Source organism: Ornithorhynchus anatinus, chromosome 13 (assembly GCF_004115215.2).
Source record: "Ornithorhynchus anatinus isolate Pmale09 chromosome 13, mOrnAna1.pri.v4, whole genome shotgun sequence".
In the NCBI taxonomy this organism is placed as follows: domain Eukaryota; kingdom Metazoa; phylum Chordata; class Mammalia; order Monotremata; family Ornithorhynchidae; genus Ornithorhynchus; species Ornithorhynchus anatinus.
Genome location: NC_041740.1, coordinates 21,227,902 through 21,240,319, shown reverse-complemented (window position 1 = coordinate 21,240,319; position 12,418 = coordinate 21,227,902). Strand labels below are relative to the sequence as shown.

General features: G+C 54.3%; 1 long non-coding RNA gene across 1 annotated transcript; it reads left to right on the top strand.

The window, feature by feature from the left end:
* Window positions 1–1,896: 1,896 nt before the first annotated feature.
* On the top strand, window positions 1,897–4,799 carry LOC103171456. The gene is made up of 2 exons (XR_486795.4): window positions 1,897–1,984; window positions 4,167–4,799. It is a non-coding gene; the product is annotated as an uncharacterized LOC103171456 (long non-coding RNA).
* Window positions 4,800–12,418: the final 7,619 nt, after the last annotated feature.

The window sequence follows — 12,418 nt, the reverse complement described above, 5'->3', positions numbered from 1 at the left end:
CAAAAGGAACTTACAATCTACAGGGGGTGATAGAAAATAAAATAAATTACAGATAATTCACCTTCATCGAGAACAAGCGACCGAGGTGATTAGGCACTGAGTCGATCAGTAGTATGTTTTGAATACCTACTATGTTCAGGGTACTGAATTCAACATTTGGAAAGCAAAAAACAGCGAGTAGACATGATCCCTGCCCTCAAGAAGCTTACGATCTCATTGGAGAGACGGGTACTAAAATAAATTACAGATATGGGGAAGAAATACCGTGTAAAGAAGTGCACATAGGGGCAACAGGGGATGCTGAAGACCCAAGTGCTTAGGTGACGTGGACGTCCTGAAGGGGAAATTGCAGGGGATATAGGGAAGGGCACCTCTCAGGGTCGCACCTGGAGAGTTTCCAGTCCTCTACCGGTCTCGACTACGGGAGGGAGGACAAGCGGAGCCCTACCCACTCCATTCCCAGCTTGGCCGGTGGCTAGCGAGTGGAAGGCCATCTGCCCCAAGTCCAAACTCCCCCCGTGCTGGGCAGCAGAGGCACGGGAAAGAGTCGAGGGCGGAGACTCAGGTTTACCGCGCGGAAGGAGGCCGTGGTCAACCGCTTCCGGATTTCGACCAAGAAAACTCAATGGATCCACTACCAGAACGATTGCAGATGGAGGTGGGGAGTTCGGGGAGAGCCGTGTCCGTGGCGTCGCTATGGGTCGGACACGACTCGACAGCGTAAGACAATAGCAGGGTAGGGAGATTCCAAGCGCTCAGTACAGTGTTCTGCAGATAGTAGGCGCTCAATAAATACTATTGAATGAATGAATGAAATCAGGGAAGGCCTCCTGAAAGAGATGTGATTTCAGGAGGACCGTGGAGATGGGGGAAGCAGGAATCTGCCAGGAAGGACTTCCAGGCAGGAGGGAGGGTGTAAGTGGTAAGATGTGGAAGAGATGGGAACAAGGCACAGTGAGTAGCCTATCTGGAAAAGAGCAAAATGTGTGAACCGAGAGATGGAATAGGAAAAGAGAAAGTACAACTAGAGGCAGGGAGAGAGCCGATGGAGCGCCTCAAAGCCGACTGGAGTTTCTGCTTCGACGCAGAGAGGAATGGAACGGTTCGGGAGGCGCGGTAAGATGTGCGAACGATGTTTTAGAAAAATGATCCAGCAGCTGAGTGAAATATGGACCGAGGAAGGGGAGAGACTGGAGGTAGGGAGGTCAGAGAGGAGACTCGCTGCAGCAGGTGAGTCAGGATATGACGGCTGCTGGGACTGGTGTGGTGGATGTTGGCGTGGAGAGGAGAGGGTGGATTCTGCAGATGTGGTGGAAGGAGGAGAATCATCGACGGGATTTAGCGACGGACCCGAAGTGAGAGTTGAAAGAGAGGGAAGAGTCGAAGACGTCGGAGTCATAGGCTTCAGTATGACGAGGGTGGCGTTGTCAAGGGTGATGGGAAAGTTAAGGGGAGGGGAAGATTTGGGAAGGTAGACGGAGAGTTCCGCTTTAGACGCGTTCCGCTCGAGGTGCCGTGAAGACGTCCGTATAGCGACGTCCTGGAGGCAGGGGGAGATGTGAGAGTGCAGGGAAGGAGGTTGGGGCTGGAGAGGTAGAGTCGGGAGCCGTCCGGATACAGGTGGCAGATGACGTTCTGGGGGCGGATGAGTTCCCCGAGGGAGCTTAGAATCAGATGTCGACAATGGAGAAGAGGTATCTTCTACAAAAATTATGTTTGCATTTCTGTTGCCTTTCATACAGTCTCTTGCGGTTTTGCTAAATACCAAAGATATTTATGCTTAAACAAATGTCGCCTCCCTCTTGGCCCTCCTCGCCTTCTGGCAGTGAAGTCATCATGCTGAATCGGTGACATTTTCCATGGAAACCGACTGTGATGTCACTGCCGTTTCCACGGTAACAGGCTCTGCGGGCCAAAATGCAGCCTCCCGACTCGATTCGAAAGAACGGTGCTCCGAAACCACGGACCCCGGTAGTTAGGCGAGGTAAACCAGTTAGCCCCAGTTAGGGGAGACTGAACTGAGCACTTCTGCCTTAGAAGCGAAGCCCGGGTGTGGAGGGGAAGGAGGGGAGAGGCAGTTCTCCGGGAAGAAGGATGAGGATTTAGAAGAGAACTGACAGCTACCCCCGGGGAGGCCGAACGTGACTGCCCAACTCTGCGGTCGGTGCCCGTTAAGTATCGTTATTATTACTGGGCCTGGGGCTCCCCCACTTGTCCGCTGTGTGACCTTGGACAAGTCACTTCCTCAGTTACCTCACCTGTAAAATGGGGATTAAGATTGTGAGTCCAGGGTGGGACAGGGACTGGGTCCAACCTGATGGACTTGTATCCACCCCAGCGCTTAGTACAGGCTTAGTACAAGCACTTAACAGACACCACAGCTATCATTATTACCACCATCCCCGAAGACACTACTAGTATCCACGAAGCAGTGTAGCTTAGTGGCTAGAGCCCGGGCCCGGGTGTCAGAAGGACCTCTCATCTGATCGTGGCTCAGTGGAAAGAGCCTGGGCTTCGGAGTCAGAGGTCATGAGTTCGACTTCCGGCTCTGCCCCTTGCCGGCTGTGTGACTGTGGGCGAGTCACTTCGCTTCTCTGGGCCTCAGTGACCTCATCTGTAAAATGGGGATTAACCGTGAGCCTCACGTGGGACAACCTGATGACCCCGTATCTCCCCCAGCGCTTAGAACGGTGCTCTGCACATAGTAAGCGCTTAACAAAATGCCAACATTATTATTATTATTGTTATGACTGCTCTGTGGCCTTGGACGGGTCACTTCACTTCTCTGGGCCTCAGTTGCCTCATCTGTAAAATGGGGATTAAGACCGTGAGCCCCACGTGGGACAGAGACCGTGTCCCACTCGATGAACTTCTATCTACTCCGGCGCTTAGAACAGTGCTCGGTACAGGGTGAGCGCGTAACAAGAACCATAATCAGAAGTAGTATATTCCCCGGCCCCTGGGATTCTGAGGGGATCGGCAGGGAGCGGAGGAAGAGGAAGGGGATGGAGGGGTCATTCTCCCCCTTATTCACTCCTCACACCTAAATTCTAAGTGGCCCAAGTGGGAAAGGGAAGGTCTGAGAAGCAGTGTGGCCTAGTGGGAAAGCGCCGGCCTGGAAGACGGAGGATCTGGGTTCTAATCTTGGCTCTGCCAATTGCGATGCAGAAGGGAGAGGGAGATGGGGAAAGGAGGGGTTTAGGCGATGCAGAAGGGAGAGGGAGAAGGGGAAAGGAGGGGTTTAGGCAGGGAAGACCTCTTGGAGGAGCCGTGTCTTCAATAAGGTCTCCGGTTGCTCGCTGTGAAGCCACTTCACGTCTCTGTGCCTCAGTTTCCTCAGCTGTAAAACTGGGGATTAGATACCTGTTCTCCCTCCCATTTAGACTGTGAGCCCCATATCGGACAGGGACTGAATACGACCTGATTGACTCACGCCTACCCCAGTGCTTAGACCAGTGTTTGGCACATAGTAAGCGTTTAACAAATACCGTAATAAAGGGTCATTGGCCAACTAGCTGCCCCTGCCCGGGCTGGTCAGCTCTGCCAGTGTGGGAGGGGAAGGTCAGGCTGCTCATTTGTTCATTCGGTCGCATTTAATGAGCACTTACCGAATGCAGAGCACTGTACTGAGCGCTTCTCTGATGCCCGTCAGCAGGGAGGGCACAACAATAGTGATGCTATGTGTTAAGCGTCTACTATATGCCAAGCACTTTCCCAATCCTGGTGTCAGATACAATCCCAGACCCTCAGTCGAAGCTGGGGACAGCACAGATATTGAATCTCCATCTAAAGATGAGGAAACCGAGGCACGGGGAAGTGAAGTAACTTGCCCAAGGTCACGCGGCAGGCGAATGGGGAAGGCTGGATTAGAATCCAGGGCGTCGGATTCCGAGGAACGCTGCCTACCGGGTTCTTTGGTTCTCAATCAGCGCGCGGGGCACACAGTAGGCCCTCGGTAAATCCTCTGGGTGGATTTTTGAATATTCTCTTTGTGTTTTGCTCTACCCATAACGATTCTGGTACTTGTCAAGCACTTACTATGTGCCAAGCACTGGGGTCCGGTCTTGTCTTATGCCGTGGAGTCAAGCGACCTGGTTTAAATCCCAGCCCTGCCACTTTGCTGCTGTGTGACTCTGGGTAAGTCCCGTCACCTCTCTGTTCCTCAGCCAGCTCCAAACCAGCCCACCTCCGGGGGCCCAAGTCCCGGGCGACCAACATGCTCCTCCCCTGGGTTCGACTCCAGACCTTGCTTTCCGGCTTCCCGGCGAAAGCCGACACTCCGGTTTCCGGATTCCTGAATCGACAGGGCCTGGCGGCGCCGCTTCTGGGAGGGCCGCGGGACTCATCAGTGGAGATTTCTCGACGGATAAATCGGCGTGTATATTTCCATTCTGAGAGGGATACTGAGGGAAGGAGGTTTACAGTGGCCGTCTGACTGCCCTTTTCCGAGACAGAATCTCGTTTCCTGGGCCCTAATTATCCTCTGAGCTATCATATCAATTGGGACCCGCTGTCCCCCTCCTTGGCCCTCGTCTCCGTCTCCATCATCCCTCGACCCGAACCTTTCCTTCCCCCTCTTGGCTTTGAAGGAACCATCGTGTGAGACTTCCAACTCCTCTGGCTGTTCTCTACGCTCCGAAGTCAGGCCGAGTTAGGCAACCGAAATGAGGGAGAGAGGGTCTGTAACCCAGTCTTTCCATCCCCGTGGCTTTTCTCAACCCATTTACGACAGCCTTGCTTCATTCTTATCGATGATCTCGCCTCAGGACCGATTTAATAAAGTTCCTTGCTCTCACAGAGCCTATTTTTCCTCGTTTCTGGCCGCCTTCCTATCCCGACTCCCTCGACTGCTAAATCTGGGGCCCTGGGTGTGCGCCAGCGAGTAGGAAAACGCTCTAGTTGGACAGGACTCTTCTTGGCCTCGAAACCACGGGAGCCGGAGGCTGTGGCCTCTCCGCCGTGTCCCTCCCAGCGTCTCCTGCGGGGCTCCGGGCCAACGGAACGGGACGAAAGGGATTCTTGAAACCGACCCCATTCTGGAGTCAGCAGCCTTGGGGTTTCTTGATACCTACCCCATTCTAGAGACAGCGGACTGCTGAGTTACCCCGGAAAAAAAAGAATTGGGGCGGGAGACAGAGAAAACTCACCAAGCTCTCTGGGGCTGTAGAATCCCTTCAAAACGTGAGTATTCCTCCTGGCAGATTCTGGTAGCCCGCAGCCCACATTGCTACGTTGGGAAGAGGCCAGAATTTGGGCTGTTTAAGCCACGGAGGCTGGTTCAGAAATGGGGGGGTGGCCCGCGTAACTGTCCCCCTCACTCTAAACTCCGAGGCCCGGGAGACCGCAGTCCATCACCGTTCTGTTTCTCCCAGGGTTTCCTAAAAACATTTTTGACTGACCGACAGGTCTTTCCCCATCAACAATACCAAACCATTTCCCCCTTCAAAGCCCTCCTAAAATTCCAGGAAGCCCTGCTGAAATCATCCCCCCAACTTCCCAGTCTTGTTGAGCCCTAGTAACAATAATATGATAATAAAATGGGAATTCCATACTTAGGCTGAGAATCCCTCGTGAATCGTGGATTTTGTCCCCCCCCCCCCCCGATTAACTTGTATCTACCCCAGAGTTTGACACAGAGTAAGCACTTAATAAATATCATTATTAATAGTAGTAGTAATAATAACGAAAATAATTTTAAGTACTCGCTATGTGCCGAGCACTGTTCTAAGCACCGGGGTGGATCCAAGGAGTCCAACGTGGGGCTCACGGTGTTCCGATGCACGCGCGTTTATCTGTTTCTTTGCGTGGTTATTCACACGTGTATCTCATTCCTCCCTCTCTCAACTGTTGCTTGGCAATCTGTGTCCGCTTTCCTTCCCCGCTTGACCGTGAGCTCCCCGCGGGCAGAGACGAGGTCTTCTGTTTCTTCTGGGGGTCTGCCAGGATGGAGCTCTGTACCCGGAGGTCTTCAGCCAGTCCTGGGGAGACCCTGACCGAGAAGCCCGTCCTCGTGGGGCTTTGGGAGAAGAAGTTCCTCACCTGCCTTCTCTCGAGCTCTTAACGACGGCCTGCCGAGCTCAGTCCAGAAATAGCCAGCCGACACGGTCCAGAAATAGCGAGCTGCCTGGGAGACTTGTCTGTTGGAGACGCGGAATCTTTATTCACAACCCGACTTCTGCATCCACCCTTGCGGTCTTTTGCCTGAAAGTAAACCACGGGAGTTGAGAGGGGAAGGATGAAGGGAAATGTTCACCGGGTGATTACGACACAGGCCAAACCCGGAGCCGCTGGATGGGGGCCGGGCCGAGGCCCTCATCCTTCCTTGGGTGAGTGAGGGATGTGGAAACAGCCTTGCCTAGTGGAAAGAACGCGGGCCTGCAAATCAGCTCTAATAATTATTATTATGGTTTTGGTTAAGCGGTTACTATGTGTTATGTGTTAGTAAGAGCTGGGGTGGATACAAGCAGTGTGGTTTGGACGCTGTCCCTGTCCCACGTGAGGCTCGCGGTCTCAATCCCCATTTCACAGATGGGGTAACCAAGGCCCAGAGAAGTGAAGCGACTTGCCCAAGGTGACACAGCAGACGGGTGGCGGAGCCGGGATTAGAACCCATGACCTTCTGACTTCCGGGTCCGTACTCTATCCACCACACCATGCCGCTTCTCTACCACGAGCCTGCCCTGTGATCTTGGACGCGCAGTTCCTGGTTTGCAAAAGTGGGATTCGATGCCCGTTCTTCCTCTTACTTAGACTGTGAGCTCCTTGTAGGACCTGATTATCCTCTCTCTACCCCAGTGCTCAGTACGGTGCTTGGCGCTTAGAAAGCGTTTAGGAGAGGCAGTATCGCCTAGTGGACAGAGCATGGGCCTGGGAGTCAGAAGGACCTGGGTTCCCGTGTCCGCTGCGCCACTTGGCAGCTGCGTGACCTTGGGCAAGTCGCTTCACCTCTCTGGGCCTCAGTTCCCTCACCCGGAAAATGGGGTTTGAGACTGTGAGCCCCACGCGGGACGGGGACTGTGTCCAACCCACACTGCTTGTATCCACCCCAGCTCTTAGTACAGTGCCTGGCACCTACTAAGCACTTAACAAATCCCGTAATTATCATTATTATTATTACTATTAAATACCATAAAAGAGCATTTAACAAAGACTTCAGTTATTATTATTATTAGAATTGAAAACAGCAAGAGGCTCTGCTGCTGGCCCAACCCAGCTCAAGAAGGACGGTCTTTCCCTGGGTCCGGAAAGGAACAGTCAGTGGAGGGAAAGTTAGGGATGAAGCAGGGAGAGTTAGGGTTGTCGGATCCCTATCCGTGACGGTAAGTGACCAGAGGTGTGCAGCAATCACACTGTTCTTTCAAACTTAGTACAGTCCCCGGCACATAGTAAGCGCTTAACAAATACCACAATTATTATTATTATTATTATTATTCACTCAGGCCAGTGGTCCTGTCAGAGATGGAGTCCCGGGGCTTGAAGGGCCACAGGCCGACCCGGGAATGGTCAGGTTTCGGTCGCTCAGTCAATCAGTGGTATTTGTTGAGCGCTTCCCGTGGGCAGAGCACTGTACTGAACGCTCGGGAGAGTACAGTACGACAGAGTCGACAGGTACGTTCGGATGCTCTTACGACAGTAAAATGAGGAGCTCAGCAGCAGCACAAACCGCAGTCACGGATCTCGTCTGTCTCGCCGCCGTCCTCTTCCCCAGGTCCTGCTCCTGGCCTGGAACGTCCTCCCTCCTCGAATCCGTCAGACAGCGACCCTCCCCCCTCCTTCAAAGCCTTACCGAAGACGTCTCCTCCAAGAAGCCTTCCTCGACTGAGCCCTCCTTTCCTCTTCTCCCTCTCCCTACTGCGTCGCCCCGACTGCTCCCTTCATTCAGAGCCCCCAACCCCGTCCCACGGCACCGATGTACATACCGGTAATTTATTTATTCGTTTTAGCGTCCGTCTCCCCCTCTGGACTGTAAGCTCGCTGTGGGCAGGGAACGCGTCCGGTTCGTTGTTATATTGCAGTCTCCCAAGCGCTTAGGACAGTGCTCGGCCCACAGTAAGCGCTCGATGAATACGATCCAGTGAATGAAAGAATGAACGGCTCTTGGGGATTCCCTCCTCTGAAGCTTTCTCAAGGCTTCGGTTACTACCTCTGTGCAGATGACTCCCAGATCTATCTCGCTAGCCCCAACCTCTCACCTCCTCTGCAATCTCACATTTTCACTTGCCGCCGGGGCGTCTCCTCACGGATGAATGTCCCATTAGCACCTAAAGCTCACTATGTCTAAAAACCGAGCTCATCGTCCCTGCCAAATCCTCCCTCTCACCCTGACTTTGCCATCACAGTTGACAACGCTGCCATCCCCCTTGTCTCCGAAGCCCGCAAACTCGGTGTGATCCCCGGCTCCTTGACTCTTTCGACTCTCGCGTTCAGTCTGTCGCTGAATCCCGTCGGGTCTTCCTCCGTAACGTCTCCGGACTCCGTCCCTTCCTCTCCATCCCAACGGCCACCGCCCTCGAAAGCCACCCGTTCCTCTCCTCAACTTCTCCTCACTCTTCTCCCATCACAGCCCAGTTCAAAAATCACTCATCTGCGCCTCCTTCTCATCTCTCAATCAGCCGGTCGGTCGTATCGATTGAGCGCTCACTGTGTGCAGAACACTTGGGAGAGTACAAAATCTAACAATGTAACAGAAACAGTCCCTGCCCATAACGAGCTCACGGTCTAGGGGGGGAGGTGGATATTAATGGAAATAAAATTACGGATAAGCGCGGTGGGGCCTGGGCTGGGGGATGAATAAAGGGAGCAGGTCGGGGCGACGCAGAAGGGAGTGGGAGGAAGGGGAAGGAGGGTTTAGTCGGGAAGCCCTCTTAGAGGAGATGTGGCTTCAACAAGACTAGGGGAAAGTAATTGTCCGTCCGATATGAGAGGAGGGCGTTCCGGGCGAGTGGCAGGATGGTGGGGAGGAGGTTGGAGGTGAGATAGACGAGCTTACTTCCCCCCGCTTATAATAATGTTGGTATTCGTTAAGCGCTTACTACGTGCAGAGCACTGTTCTAAGCGCCGGGGTAGACACGGGGTAATCAGGTCGTCCCACGCGAGGCTCACGGTTAATCCCCATTTTCCAGATGAGGTCACTGAGGCGCAGAGAAGTGAAGTGACTCGCCCGCAGTCACACAGCTGACGGGCGGCAGAGCCGGGAGTCGAACTCATGACCTCTGACTCCGAAGCCCAGGCTCCTTCCACTGAGCCACGCTGCCCGCTCCCACCCTTGCTCCATGACCGTGACCGTGAGCTCCATGTAGGGCCCGATTATCCTGCCCCAGGGCTTAGTACAGTCCCTGGCACTTAGAAAGCATTCAGGAGAGGCGGTATTGCCCAGTGGATAGAGCATAGGCCCGGGAGTCAGAAGGACTCGGGTTCTAGTGCCGGCTCCGCCTCTCGTCAGCTGCGTGACCTTGGTCGCTTCACTTCCCCGGGCCTCAGTTGTCTCACCTGTAAAAGGGGGATTAAGACCGCGAGCCCCACGTGGGACGGAGACCGTGTCCGACCCGATTGCCCTGCATCTGTCCCAGTTCTTAGAACGCGTAGTAAGTGCTTAACAGATCCCATATTTAGAAAAGGGTTTAACGAGTCTAACTGTTCTACCTCTTCTCCTGTGACATTGAGGAGGCAGGCATTCACCCTTCGCGATCAGCCGGAAGCGAGAAACGGTAGCTTTTCCCCTTGCGAGACCCTCCGGCTGACGGCCCGAGTCGCTTCACGTGAACGGAATCCCCCAGGTAAAATGTCCTTCCCGTTACCGCCGCCCTCAAAGGGAGCGATCCCCCGACCCCCAACGGCCCCGCTCAGCCTCCGCACTTGATCCCCCCCGCCCTCCCGGCCATCTCCCGGGCCGCGACCTGGGAGGGCAGAGGGGCACCGCTGGCCCAACGACCAGCGGAGGTGCGGAAACCCTGTCAGGGTTGTCCGAAGGAGCCTCTGTCAGCATTTTCCCCGAGCGCAGAACAGCGGGAGCTTTTTAATGTAACTTTAATTACAGCAGCCAAGCGGGCTGGCTCCGGGAGCGCATGGGCCCCGCTCCTGATTGCGATGTTCCTGCCAGAAGCAATCGGAGATGCCACAAGATTTGTGTTTCATAAATTGTGTCACTTCTACAGGTGCCAGCTGTCCGCTCTTCTCTTCCTCCTCCTCCTCCCTTCTTCCCTTGTTCCTCTCATCCGCCTTAAAGCTGCCGTCGCTAACTCCTGGGTGGAGAATGGCGTCGACGACCTGTGATCAATGAGCTTCTTGGGGTAAGATGATGATCCACGCCCAGGGTTTGACCCTGAAGATCTTCTCACTCCTCTTCCCCTGTAGCGACGTCCTGACCTCCGAGGACGTGGTTTTAGAAGGGCGGAAACCGGAGTTCGAGTCCCGGCTCTGCTGGTCGTCTGCTGGGTGACCTCGGGCAGGTCACGTAAGTTCTCATACCTCTGTTTCCTCAGCTGTAAAATGGGATTAGACTGGGAGCCCGTCACTGGGCTCAGTGGAAAGAGCCTGGGCTTCGGAGTCAGAGGTCGTGAGTTCGACTCCCGGCTCTGCCGCTTGTCAGCCGTGTGAGCGTGGGCGAGTCACTTCGCTTCTCTGTGCCTCAGTGACCTCATCTGTCAAATGGGGATTAACCGGGAGCCTCGCGTGGGACGACCTGATGACCCCGTATCTAGCCCGGCGCTTAGAACAGTGGTCTGCACGTAGTAAGCGCTTAACAAATACCAACATTATTATTATTATTGTCTCTCTCTGTGGCCCAATTGTCCATCCCAAGCTCTTAGTACAGTGCTCTGCACATAGTAAGCGCTCAACAAATACTATCGAATGAATGAATGAATTAGATACCAGTCGCCTGCCCCCCTTACAACATGAGCCCTTTTTGGGACAGCAGTAAATTTACAGATACCATAATTATCGTTATTATTATTAAAATGGGGATTAAGACTGTGAGCCCCATGAAGGACGTGGACTGTGTCCAACCTGATTAACTTGTATCTACCCCAGTGTTTAGTACGAGAAGCAGCACGACGCAGGGGATAGAGCACGGGCCTGGGAGTCGAAAGATCGCGGGTTCTAATCCCGGCTCCACCGTTTGCCGGCTGTGTGACTTGGGGCAGGCCACTCTACTGCTCTGTGCCTCAGTAACCTCGTCTGTAAAATGAGGATTGAGACTGTGAGCCCCATGTGGGACTTTGGGACTTTGGCCAACCCCATTTGCCTGTATCCACCCCAGCGCTCTGTACAGTGCTTGGCATAGAGTAACCAGAGGAAGTTAAGTGACTTGACCAAGGTCACGCAGCGGACAAGTGGCAGATACAGGATAAGAACCCGTGACCCTCTGACTCCCAGGCCCGTGTTCTATCCACTAGACCATGCTGCTTCTTGGTATTCCCGCATCCGGAGCAGTCCGGGCCCTTTTTTCTTTTTTTACGGTCTTGGTTAAGCGCTCACTATCTGTCAGACACCGTTCTAAGCACAGCCCCTGTGTATTTAGTCAATTTCCTGGAATCGGGTAGCCACCCAGATCCAACCTGCGATAGCTTAATCACGGACTTGTGCAGCCCGGACCCCCAGCTTCCCTTAGGAGCAGGGGATGGGGGTGGGCGGTGCTCCTTTCCTACCCCCTAAGGGTGTCCGGCCTCCGCACTCCAGCCATCCAGCCCCCTCCCCTCCCCACCTTGCTCTGTTCAAGTGTTCAGGCCTCAGTGTCCCCCCCCTCCCCGGTCCACAGCCCACACACTAGACGATCCCGGCACGGTGGCTCTGCACCGTGTCCATCTCCCCACGCCCCCTGCTCCCTCACTGGCCTGTCTGGAGAGCAGCCCGTGATTAGACTGTCACCGAGCAGGGACTGTCTCTATCTGCTGCCGAATTGTCCGTTCCAAGCGCTCAGTACAGTGCTCTGCGCCTAGCAAGCGCTCACTAAATACTACTGAACGAATGAATTCTCGGGGGTGCCGTGACTCAGTGGCTGCCATGTTTCGTCCTTGTTTTTTCCCATCTTTCCAGACCCTCCACCTCAGCCCGCGGACTCTGCAGAAACTGGCTTGATCGGTTGGAGATGTCAACTCTACTGCCTGGGGAGAGCATCCAGCACTCGGCACCCAGAGGACCCAGCAACCGGCACCTACCCCCCCACCCCGGCATCCGGCGTCGAAGCAGTGTGGCCTAGTGAAAGCGGAAAGAGCATAGGCCCGGGAGTCACGGACCCTGGATTCTGATCCCGGCTCGGCCACTTAACTGCTCTGTGACCTCGGGTAAGTCACTTAACTTCTCTGGATCTCCGTTCCCTCACCTGCAGAACGGGGATTCAAAACCTGTTCTCCTTCCTGCTTCTTTGTCGAGCCTCGTCCCGGGCCTGATCATCCTGCATCTCCCCCAGCCCTTAGAA